Genomic DNA, 22,210 nt, shown 5'->3' on the forward strand with positions numbered 1-22,210 from the left:
TGGCCGTCGATGGTCCTTGCACGTTCTCCATTTCATTCAAGATAGCAAGATGTCTCGTTAATTCCTGCGTTCAGTGGTCTTCGACGTCGTTCATTCGCAGAGCCGTCCTAAGAGCATCCTGCAATCGGGGAAGGTAGTACATCAGAGCTTGTAAGAACAGAGCCATCATCGAAATGCTGCCATACTTGAAGTCTCGATGAGCGCGTTGTCATCACGGTGGCCGTCGATGGTCCTTGCACGTTCTCCATTTCAATCAAGATAGCAAGATGTATCGTTAATTCCTGCGTTCAGTGGTCTTCGACGCCGTTCATTCGCAGAGCTGTCCTAGAAGCATCCTGCAATCCGGGAGCATAGTACAGCAGAGCTTGTAAGCACAGGATCCGCCATCGAGATGCTGCCATACGTGAAGTCTCGATGCGCGCGTTGTCATCACGGTGGCCGTCGATGGTCCTTGCACGTTCTCCATTTCATTCAAGATAGCAAGATGCCACGTTAATTCCTGCGTGCGGTGGTCTTCAACGTCGTTCGTTCGCAGAGCCGTCCTAGAAGCATCCTGCAATCCGGGAGCGTAGTACAGCAAAGCTTGTAAGAACAAAGCCCATCATCGAGATGCTGCCATACGTGAAGTCTCGATGCGCGCGTTGTCATCACGGTGGCTGTCGATGGTCCTTGCACGTTCTCCAATTCATTCAAGGTAGCAAGATGTCTCGTTAATTCCTGCGTTCATTGGTCTTCGACGCCGTTCATTCGCAGAGCCGTCCAAAGAGCATCCTGCAATCCGGGAGCATAGTATATCAGAGCTTGTAAGAACAGGGTCCATCATCGAGATGCTGCCATACGTGAACTCTCGATGCGCGCGTTTTCATCACGGTGGAAGTTGATGGTCCTTGAACGTTCTTCATTTCTTTCAATATAGCAAGTTGCCACGTTAATTCCTGAGTTCGGTGGTCTTCGACGTCGTTCATCCGCAGAGCCGTCCTAGAAGCATCCTGCAATCCACGAGCGTAGTACAGCAAAGCTTGTAAGAACAGGGCCCATCATCGAGATGCTGCCATACGTGAAGTCTCGATGCGCGCGTTGTCATCACGGTGGCCGTCGATGGTCCTTGCACGTTCTCCATTTCAATCAAGATAGCAAGATGTCTCGTTAATTCCTGCGTTCAGTGGTCTTCGACGCCGTTCATTCGCAGAGCTGTCCTAGAAGCATCCTGCAATCCGGTAGCATAGTACAGCAGAGCTTGTAAGAACAGAATCCGTCATCGAGATGCTGCCATACGTGAAGTCTCGATATGCGCGTTTTCATCACGGTGGCTGTCGATGGTCCTTGCACGTTCTCCATTTCATTCAAGATCGCAATATGCCTGGTTAATTCCTGCGTTCTGTGGTCTTCGACGTCGTTCATTCGCAGAGCCGTCCTAGAAGCATCCTGCAATCCGGGAGCGTAGTACAGCAGAGCTTGTAAGAACAGTGCCCATCATCGAGACGCTGCCATACGTAAAGTCTCGATCCGTGCGTTGACATCACGTTGGCCGTGCATGGTCCTTGCACATTCTCCATTTCATTCAAAATAGCAAGATGCCTCGCTAATTCCTGCGTTCGGTGGTCTTCAACGTCGTTCATTCGCAGAGCCGTCCTAGAAGAATCCTGCAATCCGGGAGCGTAGTACAGAAAAGCTTGTAAGAACAAGGCCTATTATCGAGATGCTGCCATACTTGAAGTCTCGATGCGCGCGTTTTCTTCACGGTGGCCGTCGATGGTCCTTCCACGTTCTCCATTTCAATCAAGATAGCAAGATGTATCGTTAATTCCTGCTTTCAGTGGTCTTCGACGCCGTTCATTCTCAGAGCTGTCCAAGAAGCATCCTACAATCCTGGAGCATAGTACAGCCGAGCTTGTAAGAACAGGGTCTGTCATCGAGATGCTTCTATACGTGAAGTCTCGATGCGCTCGTTTTCATCACGGTGGCCGTCGATGGACCTTGCACGTTCTCCATTTCATTCAATATAGCAAGATGCCTCGTTAATTCCTGCGTTCGGTGGTCTTCGACGTCGTTCATTCGCAGAGCCGTCCTAGAAGCACCCTGCAATCCGGGAGCGTAGTACAGAAAAGCTTGTAAGAACAAGGCCCATCATCGTGATGCTGCCATACGTGAAGTCTCGATGCGCGCGTTGTCATCACGATGGCCGTCGATGGTAATTGCACGTTCTCCATTTCATTCAAGATAGCAAGATGCCACGTTAATTACTGCGTGCGGTGGTCTTCGACGTCGTTCATTCTCAGAGCCGTCTTAGAAGCATCCTGCAATCCGGAAGCGTAGTACAGCAGAGCTTGTAAGAACAGTGTCCATCATCGAGATGCTGCCATACGTGAAGTCTCGATGTGCGCGTTTTCATCACGGTGACCGTCGATGGTCCTTGCACGCTCTCCATTTCATTCAATATAGCAAGACGCCACGTTGATTCCTGCGTTCGGTGGTCTTCGACGTAGTTCATTCGCAGAGCCGTCCTAGAATCGTCCTGCAATCCGGGAGCGTAGTACAGCAAAGCTTTTAAGAACAGGGCCATCATCGAGATGCTGTCATACGTGAAGTCTCGATGCGCGCGTTTTTATCACGGTGGCCGTCGATGGTCCTTGCACGTTCTCCATTTCATTCAATATAGCAAGATGCCACGTTGATTCCTGCGTTCGGTGGTCTTCGACGTCGTTCATTCGCAGAGCCGTCCTAGAAGCATCCTGCAATCCGGGAGCGTAGTAGAGAAAAGCTTGTAAGAACAAGGCCCATCATCGAGATACTGCCATACGTGAAGTCCCGATGCTCGCGTTGTCATCACGGTGGACGTTGATGGTCCTTGCACGTTCTCCATTTCATTCAATATAGCAAGATGCCACGTTAATTCCTGAGTTCGGTGGTCTTCGACGTCGTTCTTCCGCAGAGCCGTCCTAGAAGCATCGTGCAATCCATGAGGGTAGTACAGCAAAGCTTGTAAGAACAGGGCCCATCATCGAGATGCTCCCATACGTGAAGTCTCGATGCGCGCGTTGTCATCACGGTGGCCGTCCATGGTCCTTGCACGTTCTCCATTTCATTCAAGATAGCAAGATGCCACGTTATTCCTGCGTGCGGTGGTCTTCGACGTCGTTCGTTCGCAGAGCCGTCCTAGAAGCATCCTGCAATCCGGGAGCGTAGTACAGAAAAGCTTCTAAGAACAAGGACCATCATCGAGATGCTGCCATACGTGAAGTCTCCATGCGCGCTTTGTCATCACGGTGGCCGTCGATGATCCTTGCACGTTCTTAATTTCATTCAGTATAGCAAGATGCCACGTTAATTCCTGCGTTCTGTGGTCTTCGACGTCGTTCATTCGCAGAGCCGTACTAGAAGAATCCTGCAATCCGGGAGCGCATTACAGAAAAACTTGTAAGAACAAGGCCTATTATCGAGATGCTGCCATACGTGAAGTCTCGATGCGCGCGTTGTCATCACGGTGGCCGTCGATGGTCCTTGCACGTTCTCCTTCATTCAATATAGCAAGATTCCACGTTGATCCCTGCGTTCGGTGGTCTTCGACGTCGTTCATTCGCAGAGCCGTCCTAGAAGCATCCTGCAATCCAGGAGCGTAGTAGAGAAAAGCTTGTAAGAACAAGGCCCATCATCGAGATACTGCCATACGTGAAGTCTCGATGCTCGCGTTGTCATCACGGTGGCCGTCGATGGTCTTTGAACGTTCTCCATTTCAATCAAGATAGCAAGATATCTCGTTAATTCCTGCGTTCAGTGGTCTTGGACGCCGTTCATTCGCAGAGCTGTCCTAGAAGCATCCTGCAATCCGGGAGCATAGTACAGCAGAGCTTGTAAGAACAGGACCCGTCATCGAGATGCTGCCATACGTGAAGTCTCGGTATGCGCGTTTTCATCACGGTGGCTGTCGATGGTCCTTGCACGTTCTGCATTTCATTCAAGATCGCAATATGCCTGGTTAATTCCTGCGTTCTGTGGTCTTCGACGTCGTTCATTCGCAGAGCCGTCCTAGAAGCATCCTGCAATCCGTGAGCGTAGTACAGCAGAGCTTGTAAGAACAGTGCCCATCATCGAGACGCTGCCATACGTAAAGTCTCGATCCGTGCGTTGTCATCACGGTGGCCGTCGATGGTCCTTGCACGTTCTCCTTCATTCAATATAGCAAGATGCCACGTTGATTCCTGCCTTCGGTGGTCTTCGACGTCGTTCATTCGCAGAGCCGTCCTAGAAGCATCCTTCAATCCAGGAGCGTATTACAGCAAAGCTTGTAAGAAAAGGACCCATCATCGAGATGCTGCCATACGTGAAGTCTCGCTGCGCGCGTTGTCATCACGGTGGCCGTCGATGGTCCTTGCACGTTCTCCATTTCATTCAAGATAGCAAGATGTCTCGTTAATTCCTGCGTTCAGTGGTCTTCGACGTCGTTCATTCGCAGAGCCGTCCTAAGAGCATCCTGCAATCGGGGAAGGTAGTACATCAGAGCTTGTAAGAACAGAGCCATCATCGAAATGCTGCCATACTTGAAGTCTCGATGAGCGCGTTGTCATCACGGTGGCCGTCGATGGTCCTTGCACGTTCTCCATTTCAATCAAGATAGCAAGATGTATCGTTAATTCCTGCGTTCAGTGGTCTTCGACGCCGTTCATTCGCAGAGCTGTCCTAGAAGCATCCTGCAATCCGGGAGCATAGTACAGCAGAGCTTGTAAGCACAGGATCCGCCATCGAGATGCTGCCATACGTGAAGTCTCGATGCGCGCGTTGTCATCACGGTGGCCGTCGATGGTCCTTGCACGTTCTCCATTTCATTCAAGATAGCAAGATGCCACGTTAATTCCTGCGTGCGGTGGTCTTCAACGTCGTTCGTTCGCAGAGCCGTCCTAGAAGCATCCTGCAATCCGGGAGCGTAGTACAGCAAAGCTTGTAAGAACAAAGCCCATCATCGAGATGCTGCCATACGTGAAGTCTCGATGCGCGCGTTGTCATCACGGTGGCTGTCGATGGTCCTTGCACGTTCTCCAATTCATTCAAGGTAGCAAGATGTCTCGTTAATTCCTGCGTTCATTGGTCTTCGACGCCGTTCATTCGCAGAGCCGTCCAAAGAGCATCCTGCAATCCGGGAGCATAGTATATCAGAGCTTGTAAGAACAGGGTCCATCATCGAGATGCTGCCATACGTGAACTCTCGATGCGCGCGTTTTCATCACGGTGGAAGTTGATGGTCCTTGAACGTTCTTCATTTCTTTCAATATAGCAAGTTGCCACGTTAATTCCTGAGTTCGGTGGTCTTCGACGTCGTTCATCCGCAGAGCCGTCCTAGAAGCATCCTGCAATCCACGAGCGTAGTACAGCAAAGCTTGTAAGAACAGGGCCCATCATCGAGATGCTGCCATACGTGAAGTCTCGATGCGCGCGTTGTCATCACGGTGGCCGTCGATGGTCCTTGCACGTTCTCCATTTCAATCAAGATAGCAAGATGTCTCGTTAATTCCTGCGTTCAGTGGTCTTCGACGCCGTTCATTCGCAGAGCTGTCCTAGAAGCATCCTGCAATCCGGTAGCATAGTACAGCAGAGCTTGTAAGAACAGAATCCGTCATCGAGATGCTGCCATACGTGAAGTCTCGATATGCGCGTTTTCATCACGGTGGCTGTCGATGGTCCTTGCACGTTCTCCATTTCATTCAAGATCGCAATATGCCTGGTTAATTCCTGCGTTCTGTGGTCTTCGACGTCGTTCATTCGCAGAGCCGTCCTAGAAGCATCCTGCAATCCGGGAGCGTAGTACAGCAGAGCTTGTAAGAACAGTGCCCATCATCGAGACGCTGCCATACGTAAAGTCTCGATCCGTGCGTTGACATCACGTTGGCCGTGCATGGTCCTTGCACATTCTCCATTTCATTCAAAATAGCAAGATGCCTCGCTAATTCCTGCGTTCGGTGGTCTTCAACGTCGTTCATTCGCAGAGCCGTCCTAGAAGAATCCTGCAATCCGGGAGCGTAGTACAGAAAAGCTTGTAAGAACAAGGCCTATTATCGAGATGCTGCCATACTTGAAGTCTCGATGCGCGCGTTTTCTTCTCGGTGGCCGTCGATGGTCCTTCCACGTTCTCCATTTCAATCAAGATAGCAAGATGTATCGTTAATTCCTGCTTTCAGTGGTCTTCGACGCCGTTCATTCTCAGAGCTGTCCAAGAAGCATCCTACAATCCTGGAGCATAGTACAGCCGAGCTTGTAAGAACAGGGTCTGTCATCGAGATGCTTCTATACGTGAAGTCTCGATGCGCTCGTTTTCATCACGGTGGCCGTCGATGGACCTTGCACGTTCTCCATTTCATTCAATATAGCAAGATGCCTCGTTAATTCCTGCGTTCGGTGGTCTTCGACGTCGTTCATTCGCAGAGCCGTCCTAGAAGCACCCTGCAATCCGGGAGCGTAGTACAGAAAAGCTTGTAAGAACAAGGCCCATCATCGTGATGCTGCCATACGTGAAGTCTCGATGCGCGCGTTGTCATCACGATGGCCGTCGATGGTAATTGCACGTTCTCCATTTCATTCAAGATAGCAAGATGCCACGTTAATTACTGCGTGCGGTGGTCTTCGACGTCGTTCATTCTCAGAGCCGTCTTAGAAGCATCCTGCAATCCGGAAGCGTAGTACAGCAGAGCTTGTAAGAACAGTGTCCATCATCGAGATGCTGCCATACGTGAAGTCTCGATGTGCGCGTTTTCATCACGGTGACCGTCGATGGTCCTTGCACGCTCTCCATTTCATTCAATATAGCAAGACGCCACGTTGATTCCTGCGTTCGGTGGTCTTCGACGTAGTTCATTCGCAGAGCCGTCCTAGAATCGTCCTGCAATCCGGGAGCGTAGTACAGCAAAGCTTTTAAGAACAGGGCCATCATCGAGATGCTGTCATACGTGAAGTCTCGATGCGCGCGTTTTTATCACGGTGGCCGTCGATGGTCCTTGCACGTTCTCCATTTCATTCAATATAGCAAGATGCCACGTTGATTCCTGCGTTCGGTGGTCTTCGACGTCGTTCATTCGCAGAGCCGTCCTAGAAGCATCCTGCAATCCGGGAGCGTAGTAGAGAAAAGCTTGTAAGAACAAGGCCCATCATCGAGATACTGCCATACGTGAAGTCCCGATGCTCGCGTTGTCATCACGGTGGACGTTGATGGTCCTTGCACGTTCTCCATTTCATTCAATATAGCAAGATGCCACGTTAATTCCTGAGTTCGGTGGTCTTCGACGTCGTTCTTCCGCAGAGCCGTCCTAGAAGCATCGTGCAATCCATGAGGGTAGTACAGCAAAGCTTGTAAGAACAGGGCCCATCATCGAGATGCTCCCATACGTGAAGTCTCGATGCGCGCGTTGTCATCACGGTGGCCGTCCATGGTCCTTGCACGTTCTCCATTTCATTCAAGATAGCAAGATGCCACGTTATTCCTGCGTGCGGTGGTCTTCGACGTCGTTCGTTCGCAGAGCCGTCCTAGAAGCATCCTGCAATCCGGGAGCGTAGTACAGAAAAGCTTCTAAGAACAAGGACCATCATCGAGATGCTGCCATACGTGAAGTCTCGATGCGCGCGTTGTCATCACGGTGGCCGTCGATGGTCCTTGCACGTTCTTCATTTCAATCAAGATAGCAAGATGTCTCGTTAATTCCTGCGTTCAGTGGTCTTCGACGCCGTTCATTCGCAGAGCCGTCCTAAAAGCATCCTGCAATCCGGGAGCGTAGTACAGCAGAGCTTGTAAGAACAGTGCCCATCATCGACACGCTGCCATTCGTAAAGTCTCGATTCGTGCGTTGACATCACGGTGGCCGTGCATGGTCCTTGCATATTCTCCATTTCATTCAAAATAGCAAGATGCCTCGTTAATTCCTGCGTTCGGTGGTCTTTGACGTCGTTCATTCCATGAGCCGTCCTTAGAAGCATCCTGCAATCCAGGAGCGTAATACAGCAAAGCTTGTAAGAAAAGGACACATCATCGACATGCTGCCATACGTGAAGTCTCGCTGCGCGCGTTGTCATCACGGTGGCCGTCGATGGTCCTTGCACGTTCTCCATTTCATTCAAGATAGCAAGATGTCTCGTTAATTCCTGCGTTCAGTTGTCTTCGACGTCGTTCACTCCGAGAGCCGTCCTAGAAGCATTCTGCAATCCGGGAGCGTAGTATATCTGAGCTTGTAAGAACAGGGTCCATCATCGAGATGCTGCCATACGTGAACTCTCGATGCGCGCGTTTTCATCACGGTGGAAGTTGATGGTCCTTGAACGTTCTTCATTTCTTTCAATATAGCAAGATGCCAGGGTAATTCCTGAGTTCGGTGGTGTTCGACGCCGTTCATTCGCAGAGCTGTCCTAGAAGCATCCTGCAATCCGGGAGCGTAGTAGAGAAAAGCTTGTAAGAACAAGGCCCATCATCGAGATACTGCCATACGTAAAGTCTCGATGCTCGCGTTGTCATCACGGTGGCCGTCGATGGTCCTTGCACGTTCTCCATTCAATCAAGATAGCAAGATGTCTCGTTAATTCCTGCGTTCAGTGGTCTTCGACGCCGTTCATTCGCAGAGCTGTCCTAGAAGCATCCTGCGATCCGGGAGCGTAGTAGAGAAAAGCTTGTAAGAACAAGGCCCATCATCGAGATACTGCCATACGTGAAGTCTCGATGCTCGCGTTGTCATCACGGTGGCTGTCGATGGTCCTTGCACGTTCTCCATTTCATTCAAGATCGCAATATGCCTGGTTAATTCCTGCGTTCTGTGGTCTTCGACGTCGTTCATTCGCAGAGCCGTCCAAGAATCATCCTGCAATCCGGGAGCGTAGTACAGCAGAGCTTGTAAGAACAGTGCCCATCATCGAGACGCTGCCATACGTAAAGTCTCGATCCGTGCGTTGACATCACGGTGGCCGTGCATGGTCCTTGCACATTCTCCATTTCATTCAAAATAGCAAGATGCCTCGTTAATTCCTGCGTTCGGTGGTCTTCGACGTCGTTCATTCCGAGAGCCATCCCTAGAAGCATCCTGCAATCCAGGAGCGTATTACACCAAAGCTTGTAAGAAAAGGACCCATCATCGAGATGCTGCCATACGTGAAGTCTCGCTGCGCGCGTTGTCATAACGGTGGCCGTCGATGGTCCTTGCACGTTCTCCATTTCATTCAAGATAGCAAGATGTCTCGTTAATTCCTGCGTTCAGTGGTCTTCGACGTCGTTCATTCGCAGAGCCGTCCTAAGAGCATCCTGCAATCGGGGAAGGCAGTACATCAGAGCTTGTAAGAACAGGGTCCATCATCGAGAAGCTGCCATACGTGACCTCTCGATGCGCGCGTATTTAACACGCTGGCCGTCGATGGTCCTTGAACGTTCTCCATTTCTTTCAATATAGCAAGATGCCACGTTAATTCCTGCGTTCGGTGGTCGTCGACGTCGTTAATTCGCAGAGCCGTCCTAGAAGCATCCTGCAATCCAGGAGCGTAGTACAGCAAAACTTGTAAGAACAGGGCCATCATCGAAATGCTGCCATACGTGAAGTCTTGATGCGCGCGTTGTCATCACGGTGGCCGTCAATGGTCCTTGCACGTTCTCCATTTCAATCGAGATAGCAAGATGTATCGTTAATTCCTGCGTTCAGTGGTCTTCGACGCCGTTCATTCGCAGAGCTGTCCTAGAAGCATCCTGCAATCCGGGAGCATAGTACAGCAGAGCTTGTAAGAACAGGATCCGCCATCGAGATGCTGCCATACGTGAAGTCTCGATGCGCGCGTTTTCATCACGGTGGCCGTCGATGGTCCTTGCACGTTCTCCATTTCATTCAATATAGCAAGATGCCTCGTTAATTCCTACGTTCGGTGGTCTTCGACGTCGTTCATTCCGAGAGCCGTCCTAGAAGCATCCTGCAATCCGGGAGCGTAGTACAGCAGAGCTTGTAAGAATAGGGTCCATCAAAAAGATGCTGCCATACGTGAAGTCTCGATGAGCGCGTTGTCATCACGGTGGCCGTCGATGGTCCTTGAGCGTTCTCCATTTCATTCAAGACAGCAAGATGTCTCGTTAATTCCTGCGTTCAGTGGTCTTCGAAGTCGTTCATTCGCAGAGCCGTCCAAGAAGCATCCTGCAATCCAGGAGCGTAGTACAGCAAAGCTTTTAAGAACAGGGCCATCATCGAGATGCTGTCATACGTGAAGTCTCGATGCGCGCGTTTTTATCACGGTGGCCGTCGATGGTCCTTGCACGTTCTCCATTTCATTCAATATAGCAAGATGCCACGTTGATTTCTGCGTTCGGTGGTCTTCGACGTCGTTCATTCGCAGAGCCGTCCTAGAAGCATCCTGCAATCCGGGAGCGTAGTAGAGAAAAGCTTGTAAGAACAAGGCCCATCATCGAGATACTGCCATACGTGAAGTCTCGATGATCGCGTTGTCATCACGGTGGCCGTAGATGGTCCTTGCACTTTCTCAATTTCAATCAAGATAGCAAGATGTCTCGTTAATTCCTGCGTTAAGTGGTATTCGACGCCGTTCATTCGCAGAGCTGTCCTAGAAGCATCCTGCAATCCGGGAGCATAGTACAGCAGAGCTTGTAAGATCAGGATCCGTCATCGAGATGCTGCCATACGTGAAGTCTCGATCCGTGCGTTGACATCACGGTGGCCGTGGATGGTCCTTGCATATTCTCCATTTCATTCAAAATAGCAAGATGCCTCGTTAATTCCTGCGTTCGGTGGTCTTCGACGTCGTTCATTCCAAGAGCCGTCCTGAGAAGCATCCTACAATCCAGCAGCGTATTACAGCAAAGCTTGTAAAAAAGGACCCATCATCGAGATGCTGCCATACGTGAAGTCTGGATGCGCGCGTTGTCATCACGGTGGCCGTCGATGGTCCTTGCACGTTCTCCATTTCATTCAAGACAGCAAGATGTCTCGTTAATTCCTGCGTTCGGTGGTCTTCGACGTCGTTCATTCCGAGAGCCGTCCTAGAAGCATCCTGCAATCCGGGAGCGTAGTACAGCAGAGCTTGTAAGAATAGGGTCCATCAAAAAGATGCTGCCATACGTGAAGTCTCGATGAGCGCGTTGTCATCACGGTGGCCGTCGATGGTCCTTGCGCGTTCTCCATTTCAATCAAGATAGCAAGATATCTCGTTAATTCCTGCGTTCAGTGGTCTTCGACGCCGTTCATTCGCAGAGCTGTCCTAGAAGCATCCTCCAATCCGGGAGCGTAGTAGAGACAAGCTTGTAAGAACAAGGCCCATCATCGAGATACTGCCATACGTAAACTCTCGATGCTCGCGTTGTCATCACGGTGGCCGTCGATGGTCCTTGCACGTTCTCCATTCAATCAAGATAGCAAGATGTCTCGTTAATTCCTGCGTTCAGTGGTCTTCGACGCCATTCATTCGCAGAGCTGTCCTAGAAGCATCCTGCGATCCGGGAGCGTAGTAGAGAAAAGCTTGTAAGAACAAGGCCCATCATCGAGATACTGCCATACGTGAAGTCTCGATGCTCGCGTTGTCATCACGGTGGCTGTCGATGGTCCTTGCACGTTCGCCATTTCATTCAAGATCGCAATATGCCTGGTTAATTCCTGCGTTCTGTGGTCTTCGACGTCGTTCATTCGCAGAGCCGTCCAAGAATCATCCTGCAATCCGGGAGCGTAGTACAGCAGAGCTTGTAAGAACAGTGCCCATCATCGAGACGCTGCCATACGTAAAGTCTCGATCCGTGCGTTGACATCACGGTGGCCGTGCATGGTCCTTGCACATTCTGCATTTCATTCAAAATAGCAAGATGCCTCGTTAATTCCTGCGTTCGGTGGTCTTCGACGTCGTTCATTCCAAGAGCCATCCCTAGAAGCATCCTGCAATCCAGGAGCGTATTACAGCAAAGCTTGTAAGAAAAGGACCCATCATCGAGATGCTGCCATACGTGAAGTCTCGCGGCGCGCGTTGTCATCACGGTGGCCGTCGATGGTCCTTGCACGTTCTCCATTTCATTCAAGATAGCAAGATGTCTCGTTAATTCCTGCGTTCAGTGGTCTTCGACGTCGTTCATTCGCAGAGCCGTCCTAAGAGCATCCTGCAATCGGGGAAGGCAGTACATCAGAGCTTGTAAGAACAGGATCCGCCATCGAGATGCTGCCATACGTGAAGTCTCGAGGCGCGCGTTTTCATCACGGTGGCCGTCGATGGTCCTTGCACGTTCTCCATTTCATTCAATATAGCAAGATGCCTCGTTAATTCCTGCGTTCGCTGGTCTTCGACGTCGTTCATTCCGAGAGCCGTCCTAGAAGCATCCTGCAATCCGGGAGCGTAGTACAGCAGAGCTTGTAAGAATAGGGTCCATCAAAAAGATGCTGCCATACGTGAAGTCTCGATGAGCGCGTTGTCATCACGGTGGCCGTCGATGGTCCTTGCGCGTTCTCCATTTCATTCAAGACAGCAAGATGTCTCGTTAATTCCTGCGTTCAGTGGTCTTCGACGTCGTTCATTCGCAGAGCCGTCCAAGAAGCATCCTGCAATCCAGGAGCGTAGTACAGCAAAGCTTTTAAGAACAGGGCCATCATCGAGATGCTGTCATACGTGAAGTCTCGATGCGCGCGTTTTTATCACGGTGGCCGTCGATGGTCCTTGCACGTTCTCCATTTCATTCAATATAGCAAGATGCCACGTTGATTCCTGCGTTCGGTGGTCTTCGACGTCGTTCATCCGCAGAGCCGTCCTAGAAGCATCCCGCAATCCGGGAGCGTAGTAGAGAAAAGCTTGTAAGAACAAGGCCCATCATCGAGATACTGCCATACGTGAAGTCTCGATGATCGCGTTGTCATCACGGTGGCCGTAGATGGTCCTTGCACTTTCTCAATTTCAATCAAGATAGCAAGATGTCTCGTTAATTCCTGCGTTAAGTGGTATTCGACGCCGTTCATTCGCAGAGCTGTCCTAGAAGCATCCTGCAATCCGGGAGCATAGTACAGCAGAGCTTGTAAGATCAGGATCCGTCATCGAGATGCTGCCATACGTGAAGTCTCGATCCGTGCGTTGACATCACAGTGGCCGTGGATGGTCCTTGCATATTCTCCATTTCATTCAAAATAGCAAGATGCCTCGTTAATTCCTGCGTTCGGTGGTCTTCGACGTCGTTCATTCCAAGAGCCGTCCTGAGAAGCATCCTACAATGCAGCAGCGTATTACAGCAAAGCTTGTAAGAAAAGGACCCATCATCGAGATGCTGCCATACGTGAAGTCTGGATGCGCGCGTTGTCATCACGGTGGCCGTCGATGGTCCTTGCACGTTCTCCTTCATTCAATATAGCAAGATGCCACGTTGATTCCTGCGTTCGGTGGTCTTCGACGTCGTTCATTCGCAGAGCCGTCCTAGCAGCATCCTGCAATCCAGGAGCGTAGTAGAGAAGAGCTTGTAAGAACAAGGCCCATCATCGAGAAACTGCCATACGTGAGGTCTCGATGCTCGCGTTGTCATCACGGTGGCCGTCGATGGTCTTTGCACGTTCTCCATTTCAATCAAGATAGCAAGATATCTCGTTAATTCCTGCGTTCAGTGGTCTTCGACGCCGTTCATTCGCAGAGCTGTCCTAGAAGCATCCTGCAATCCGGGAGCATAGTACAGCAGAGCTTGTAAGAACAGGACCCGTCATCGAGATGCTGCCATACGTGAAGTCTCAATATGCGCGTTTTCATCACGGTGGCTGTCGATGGTCCTTGCACGTTCTGCATTTCATTCAAGATCGCAGTATGCCTGGTTAATTCCTGCGTTCTGTGGTCTTCGACGTCGTTCATTCGCAGAGCCGTCCTAGAAGCATCCTGCAATCCGGGAGCGTAGTACAGCAGAGCTTGTAACAACAGTGCCCATCATCGAGACGCTGCCATACGTAAAGTCTCGATCCGTGCGTTGTCATCACGGTGGCCGTCGATGGTCCTTGCACGTTCTCCTTCATTTAATATAGCAAGATGCCACGTTGATTCCTGCGTTCGGTGGTCTTCGACGTCGTTCATTCGCAGAGCCGTCCTAGAAGCATCCTGCAATCCAGGAGCGTATTACAGCAAAGCTTGTAAGAAAAGGACCCATCATCGAGATGCTGCCATACGTGAAGTCTCGCTGCGCGCGTTGTCATCACGGTGGCCGTCGATGGTCCTTGCACGTTCTCCATTTCATTCAAGATAGCAAGATGTCTCGTTAATTCCTGCGTTCAGTGGTCTTCGACGTCGTTCATTCGCAGAGCCGTCCTAAGAGCATCCTGCAATCGGGGAATGTAGTACATCAGAGCTTGTAAGAACAGGGCCATCATCGAAATGCTGCCATATTTGAAGTCTCGATGCGCGCGTTGTCATCACGGTGGCCGTCGATGGTCCTTGCACGTTCTCCATTTCAATCAAAATAGCAAGATGTATCGTTAATTCCTGCGTTCAGTGGTCTTCGACGCCGTTCATTCGCAGAGCTGTCCTAGAAGCATCCTGCAATCCGGGAGCATAGTACAGCAGAGCTTGTAAGCACAGGATCCGCCATCGAGTTGCTGCCATACGTGAAGTCTCGATGCGCGCGTTGTCATCACGGTGGCCGTCGATGGTCCTTGCACGTTCTCCATTTCTTTCAGTATAGCAAGATGCCACGTTAAATCCTGCGTTCGGTGGTCTTCGACGTCGTTCATTCGCAGAGCCGTCCTAGAAGTATCCTGCAATGAGGGAGCGTAGTACAGAAAAGCTTGTAAGAACAAGGCCCATCATCGAGATGCTGCCATACGTGAAGTCTCGATGCGCGCGTTTTCATCACGGTGGCCGTCGATGGTCCTTGCAAGTTCTCCATTTCATTCAATATAGCAAGATGCCTCGTTAATTCCTGCGTTCGGTGGTCTTCGACGTCGTTCATTCCGAGAGCCGTCCTAGAAGCATCCTGCAATCCGGGAGCGTAGTACAGCAGAGCTTGTAAGAATAGGGTCCATCAAAGAGATGCTGCCATACGTGAAGTCTCGATGAGCGCGTTGTCATCACGGTGGCCGTCGATGGTCCTTGCACGTTCTCCATTTCATTCAAGATAGCAAGATGTTTCGTTAATTCCTGCGTTCAGTGGTCTTCGACGTCGTTCATTCGCAGAGCCGTCCAAGAAGCATCCTGCAATCCGGGAGCGTAGTACAGCAGAGCTTGTAAGAATAGGGTCCATCAACGAGATGCTGCCATACGTGAAGTCTCGATGAGCGCGTTGTCATCACGGTGGCCGTCGATGGTCCTTGCACGTTCTCCATTTCATTCAATATAGCAAGATGTCTCGTTAATTCCTGCGTTCAGTGGTCTTCGACGTCGTTCATTCCCAGAGCCGTCTTAGAAGCATCCTGCAATCCAGGAGCGTAGTACAGCAAAGCTTTTAAGAACAGGGCCATCATCGAGATGCTGTCATACGTGAAGTCTCGATGCGCGCGTTTTTATCACGGTGGCCCTCGATGGTCCTTGCACGTTCTCCATTTCATTCAATATATCAAGATGCCACGTTGATTCCTGCGTTCGGTTGTCTTCGACGTTGTTCATTCGCCGAACCGTCCTAGAAGCATCCTGCAATCCGGGAGCGTAGTAGAGAAAAGGTTGTAAGAACAAGGCCCATCATCGAGAGACTGCCATACGTGAAGTCTCGATGTTCGCGTTGTCATCACGGTGGCCGTAGATGGTCCTTGCACGTTCTCCATTTCAATCAAGATAGCAAGATGTCTCGTTAATTCCTGCGTTCAGTGGTCTCCGACGCCGTTCATTCGCAGAGCCGTCCTGAGAAGCATCCTGCAATCCAGGAGCGTATTACAGCAAAGTTTGTAAGAAAAGGACCCATCATCGAGATGCTGCCATACGTGAAGTCTCGATGCGCGCGTTGTCATCACGGTGGCCGTCGATGGTCCTTGCACGTTCTCCATTTCATTCAATATAGCAAGATGCCTCGTTAATTCCTGCGTTCGGTGTTTTTCGACGTCGTTCATTCCGAGAGCCGTCCTAGAAACATCCTGCAATCCGGGAGCGTAGTACAGCAGAGTTTGTAAGAATAGGGTCCATCAACGAGATGCTGCCATACCTGAAGTCTCGATGAGCGCGTTGTCATCACGGTGGCCGACGATGGCCCTTGCACGTTCTCCATTTCATTCAAGATAGCAAGATGTCTCGTTAATTCCTGCGTTCAGTGGTCTTCTACGTCGTTCATTCGCAGAGCCGTCCTAAGAGCATCCTGCAATCGGGGAGCGTAGTACATCAGAGCTTGTAAGAACAGGGTCCATCATCGAGAAGCTGCCATACGTGAACTCTCGATGCGCGCGTATTCATCACGGTGGCCGTCGATGGTCCTTGCACGTTCTCCATTTCTTTCAATATAGCAAGATGCCACGTAAATTCCTGCGTTCGGTGGTCTTCGACGTCGTTAATTCGCAGAGCCGTCCTAGAAGCATCCTGCGATCCAGGAGCGTAGTACAGCAAAGCTTGTAAGAACAGGGCCATCATCGAGATGCTGCCATACGTGAACTCTCGATGCGCGCGTTGTCATCACGGTGGCCGTCGATGGTCCTTGCACGTTCTCCAGTTCTTTCAGTATAGCAAGATGCCACGTAAATTCCTGCGTTCGGTGGTCTTCGACGTCGTTAATTCGCAGAGCCGTCCTAGAAGCATCCTGCGATCCAGGAGCGTAGTACAGCAAAACTTGTAAGAACAGGGCCATCATCGAGATGCTGCCATGCGTGAAGTCTCGATGCGCGCGTTGTCATCACGGTGGCCGTCGATTGTCCTTGCACGTTCTTCATTTCATTCAATATAGCAAGATGCCACGTTAATTCCTGTGTTCGGTGGTATTCGACGTCGTTCATTCGCAGAGCCGACCTAGAAGCATACTGCAATCCGGGAGCGTAGTACAGCAGAGCTTGTAAGAACAGGGTCCGTCATCGAGATGCTGCCATACGTGAAGTCTCGATGCGCGCGTTTTCATCACGGTGGCCGTCCATGGTCCTTGCACGTTCTACATTTCACTCAATATAGCAAGATGCCTCGTTAATTTCTGCGTTCGGTGGTCTTCGACGTCGTTCATTCCGAGAGCCGTCCTAGAAGCATCCTGCAAACCGGGAGCGTAGTACAGCAGAGCTTGTAAGAACAGGGCCATCATCGAGATGCTGCCATGCGTGAAGTCTCGATGCGCGCGTTGTCATCACGGTGGCCGTCGATTGTCCTTGCACGTTCTTCATTTCATTCAAGATAGCAAGATGTCTCGTTAATTCCTGCGTTCAGTGGTCTTCGACGTCGTTCATTCGCAGAGCCGTCCTAAGAGCATCCTGCAATCCGGGAGCGTAGTATATCAGAGCTTGTAAGAACAGGGTCCATCATCGAGAAGCTGCCATACGTGAACTCTCGATGCGCGCGTATTCATCACGGTGGCCGTCGATGGTCCTTGCACGTTCTCCAGTTCTTTCAGTATAGCAAGATGCCACGTAAATTCCTGCGTTCGGTGGTCTTCGACGTCGTTTTTCGCAGAGCCGTCCTAGAAGCATCCTGCGATCCAGGAGCGTAGTACAGCAAAGCTTGTAAGAACAGGGCCATCATCGAGATGCTGCCATGCGTGAAGTCTCGATGCGAGCGTTGTCATCACGGTGGCCGTCGATTGTCCTTGCACGTTCTTCATTTCATTCAATATAGTAAGATGCCACGTTAATTCCTGCGTTCGGTGGTATTCGACGTCGTTCATTCGCAGAGCCGACCTAGAAGCATACTGCAATCCGGGAGCGTAGTACAGCAGAGCTTGTAAGAACAGGGTCCGTCATCGAGATGCTGCCATACTTGAAGTCTCGATGCGCGCGTTTTCATCACGGTGGCCGTCCATGGTCCTTGCACGTTCTACATTTCACTCAATATAGCAAGATGCCTCGTTAATTTCTGCGTTCGGTGGTCTTCGACGTCGTTCATTCCGAGAGCCGTCCTAGAAGCATCCTGCAAACCGGGAGCGTAGTACAGCAGAGCTTGTAAGAATAGGGTCCATCAACGAGATGCTGCCATACGTGAAGTCTCGATGAGCGCGTTGTCATCACGGTGGCCGTCGATGGTCCTTGCACGTTCTCCATTTCATCCAAAATAGCAAGATGCCTCGTTAATTCCTGCGTTCGGTGGTCTTCGACGTCGTTCATTCTAAGAGCCGTCCTATAAGCCTCCTGCAATCCGGGAGCGTAGTACAGAAAAGCTTGTAAGAACAAGGCCCATCATCGAGATGCTGCCATACGTGAAGTCTCGATGCGCGCGTTTTCATCACGGTGGCCGTCGATGGTCCTTGCACGTTCTCCATTTCATTCAATATAGCAAGATGCCTCGTTAATTCCTGCGTTCGGTGGTCTTCGACGTCGTTCATTCCGAGAGCCGTCCTTGAAGCATCCTTCAATCCGGGAGCGTAGTACAGCAGAGCTTGTAAGAATAGGGTCCATCAACGAGATGCTGCCATACGTGAAGTCTCGATGAGCGCGTTGTCATCACGGTGGCTGTCGATGGTCCTTGCACGTTCTCCATTTCATTCAAGATAGCAAGATGTCTCGTTAATTCCTGCGTTCAGTGATCTTCGATGTCGTTCATTCGCAGAGCCGTCCTAGAAGCATCCTGCAATCCAGGAGCGTAGTACAGCAAAGCTTTTAAGAACAGGGCCATCATCGAGATGCTGTCATACGTGAAGTCTCGATTCGCGCGTTTTCATCACGGTGGCCGTCGATGGTACTTGCACGTTCTCCATTTCATTCAATATAGCAAGATCCCACGTTGATTCCTGCGTTCGGTGGTCTTCGACGTCGTTCATTCGTAGATCCGACCTAGAAGCATCCTGCAATCCGGGAGCGTAGTAGAGAAAAGCTTGTAAGAACAAGGCACATCATCGAGATACTGCCATACGTGAAGTCTCGATGCTCGCGTTGTCATCACGGTGGCCGTCGATGGCCCTTGCACGTTCTCCTTTTCATTCAATATAGCAAGATGCCTCGTTAATTCCAGGGTTAGGTGTTTTTCGACGTCGTTCATTTCGAGAGCGTCCTAGAATCTGCCTGCAATCCGGGAGCGTAGTACAGCAGAGCTTGTAAAAATATGGTCCATCAACGAGATGCTGCCATACGTGAAGTTTCGATGAGCGCGTTGTCATCACGGTGGCCGTCGATGGCCCTTGCACGTTCTCCTTTTCATTCAATATAGCAAGATGCCTCGTTAATTCCAGCGTTAGGTGTTTTTCGACGTCGTTCATTCCGAGAGCCGTCCTAGAATCTGCCTGCAATCCGGGAGCGTAGTACAGCAGAGCTTGTAAAAATAGGGTCCATCAACGAGATGCTGCCATACGTGAAGTCTCGATGCGCGCGTTTTCATCACGGTGGCCGTCGATGGTCCTTGCACTTTCTCCATTTCATTCAAGATAGCAAGATGTCTCATTAATTCCTGCGTTCAGTGCACTTCGACGTCGTTCATTCGCAGAGCCGTCCTCTGAGCATCCTGCAAGCGGGGAGCGTAGTACATCAGAGCTTGTAATAACAGGGTCCATCATCGAGAAGCTGCCATACGTGAACTCTCGATGCGCGAGTATTCATGACGGTGGCCGTCGATGGTCCTTGCACGTTCTCCATTTCTTTCAATATAGCAAGATGCCACGTTAATTCCTGCGTTCGGTGGTCTTCGACGTCGTTCATTCGCAGAGCCGTCCTAGAAGCATCCTGCAATCTGGGAGCGTAGTACAGAAAAGCTTCTAAGAACAAGGCCCATCATCGAGATGGTGCCATACGTGAAGTCTCAATGCGCGCGTTGTCATCCCGGTGGCCGTCGATGGTCCTTGCACGTTCTTCATTTCATTCAATATAGCAAGATGCCACGTTAAATCCTGCGTTCGGTGGTCTTCGATGTCGTTCATTCGCCGAGCCGTCCTAGAAGAATCCTGCAATCCGTGTGCGTAGTACAGCAGAGCTTGTAAGAACAGGATCCGTCATCGAGATGCTGCCATACGTGAAGTCTCGATGCGCGTGTTTTCATCACGGTGGCTGACGATGGTCCTTGCACGCTCTCTATTTCATTCAAGATCGCAATATGCCTGGTTAATTCCTGCGTTCGGTGGTCTTCGACGTCTTTCATTCGCAGAGCGGTCCTAGAAGCATCCTGCAATCCGGGAGCGTAGTACAGCAGAGCTTGTAAGAACAGTGCCCATCATCGAGACGCTGCCATACGTGAAGTGTCGATCCGTGCGTTGACATCACGGTGGCCGTGGATGGTCCTTGCACATTCTTCATTTCATTCAAAATAGCAAGATGCCTCGTTAATTCCTGCGTTCGGTGGTCTTCGACGTCGTTCTTTCCAAGAGCCGTCCTGGAAGCCTCCTGCAGTCCAGGAGCGTATTACAGCAAAGCTTGTAAGAACAGGACCCATCATAGAGATGCTGCCATACGTGAAGTCTCGATGCGCGCGTTGTCATCACGGTGGCCGTCGATGGTCCTTGCACGTTCTCCATTTCATTCAGTATAGCAAGATGCCACGTTAAATCGTGCTTTCGGTGGTCTTCGACGTCGTTCATTCGCAGAGCGTCCTAGAAGCATCCTGCAATCCGGGAGCGTAGTACAGAAAAGCTTGTAAGAACAAGGCCCATCATCGAGATGCTGCCATACGTGAAGTGTCAATGCGCGCGTTGTCATACCGGTGGCCGTCGATGGTCCTTGCACGTTCTTCATTTCATTCAATATAGCAAGATGCCACGTTAAATCCTGCGTTCGGTGGTCTTCGACGTCGTTCATTCGCAGAGTCGTCCTAGAAGAATCCAGCAATCCGGGTGCGTAGTACAGAAAAGCTTGCAAGAACAAGGCCCATCATCGTGATGCTGCCGTACGTGAAGTCTCTATGCGCGCGTTTTCATCACGGTGGCCGTCGATGGTCCTTGCACGTTCTCCATTTCATTCAAGATAGCAAGATGTCTCGTTAATTCCTGCGTTCAGTGGTCTTCGACGTCGTTCAATCGCAGAGCCGTCCTAAGAGCATCCTGCAATCCGGGAGCGTAGTATATCAGAGCTTGTAAGAACAGGGTCCATCATCGAGATGCTGCCATACGTGAACTCTCGATGCGCGCGTTTTCATCACGGTGGCCGTCGATGGTTCTTGCACGTCCTCCATTTCATTCAATACAGCAAGATGCCACGTTAATTCCGGCGTGCCATGGTCTTCGAAGTCGTTCATTCGCAGAGCCGTCCTAGAACCATCCTGCAATCCAGGAGCGTAGTACGGCAAAGCTTGTAAGAACAGGGCCCTCATCGAGATGCTGCCATACGTGAAGTCTCGATGCGCGCGTTGTCATCACGGTGGCCGTCGATGGTCCTTGCACGTTCTCCATTTCAATCAAGATAGCAAGATGTCTCGTTAATTTCTGCGTTCAGCGGCCTTCGACGCCGTTCATTCGCAGAGCCGTCCTAGAAGCATCCTGCAATCCGGGAGCATAGTACAGCAGAGCTTGTAAGAACAGGGTCCATCATCGAGATGCTGCCATACGTGAACTCTCGATGCGTGCGTTTTCATCACGGTGGCCGTCGATGGTCCTTGCACGTTCTCCATTTCATTCCAGATCGCAATATGCCTGGTTAATTCCTGCGTTCGGTGGTCTTCGACGTCGTTCATTCGCAGAGCCGCCCTAGAAGCATCCTGCAATCCGGGGGCGTAGTACAGCAGAGCTTGTAAGAACAGTGCCCATCTTCGAGACGCTGCCATACGTGAAGGCTCGATGCGCGCGTTGACATCACGGTGGCCGTGGATGTTTCTTGCACGTTCTGCATTTCATTCAACATAGCAATATGCCTCGTTAATTCCTGCGTTCGGTGGCCTTCGACGTCGTTCATTCCAAGAGCCGACCTAAAAGCATCCTGCATTCCAGGAGCGTAGTACAGCTAAGCTTGTAAGAACAGGGCCCATCATTGAGAGGGCACATTGAGAGGGCACATTGCCTCATGAGAGGGCATGGCAACATTCTTCAGAGCAGCATGGCTAAATTTGCCTGGCTGGTTGTGCAGGTTCTTTGCCTCGCAGGGCCGCCGCCTGGATCCACCAAGCCCGGTCTGACTGGGTATGCGCCGTGCGACAACGAATGCTTGGGCCTCACGTCTTTCCAAGAATACCAACGCGGAATTCAAGCTGCTATCGTCCGGTGGCATCACCGAGCTTCTGCAACAGTGACGTCACC

Source organism: Amblyomma americanum, chromosome 5, assembly GCF_052857255.1.
Source record: "Amblyomma americanum isolate KBUSLIRL-KWMA chromosome 5, ASM5285725v1, whole genome shotgun sequence".
NCBI lineage: Eukaryota > Metazoa > Arthropoda > Arachnida > Ixodida > Ixodidae > Amblyomma > Amblyomma americanum.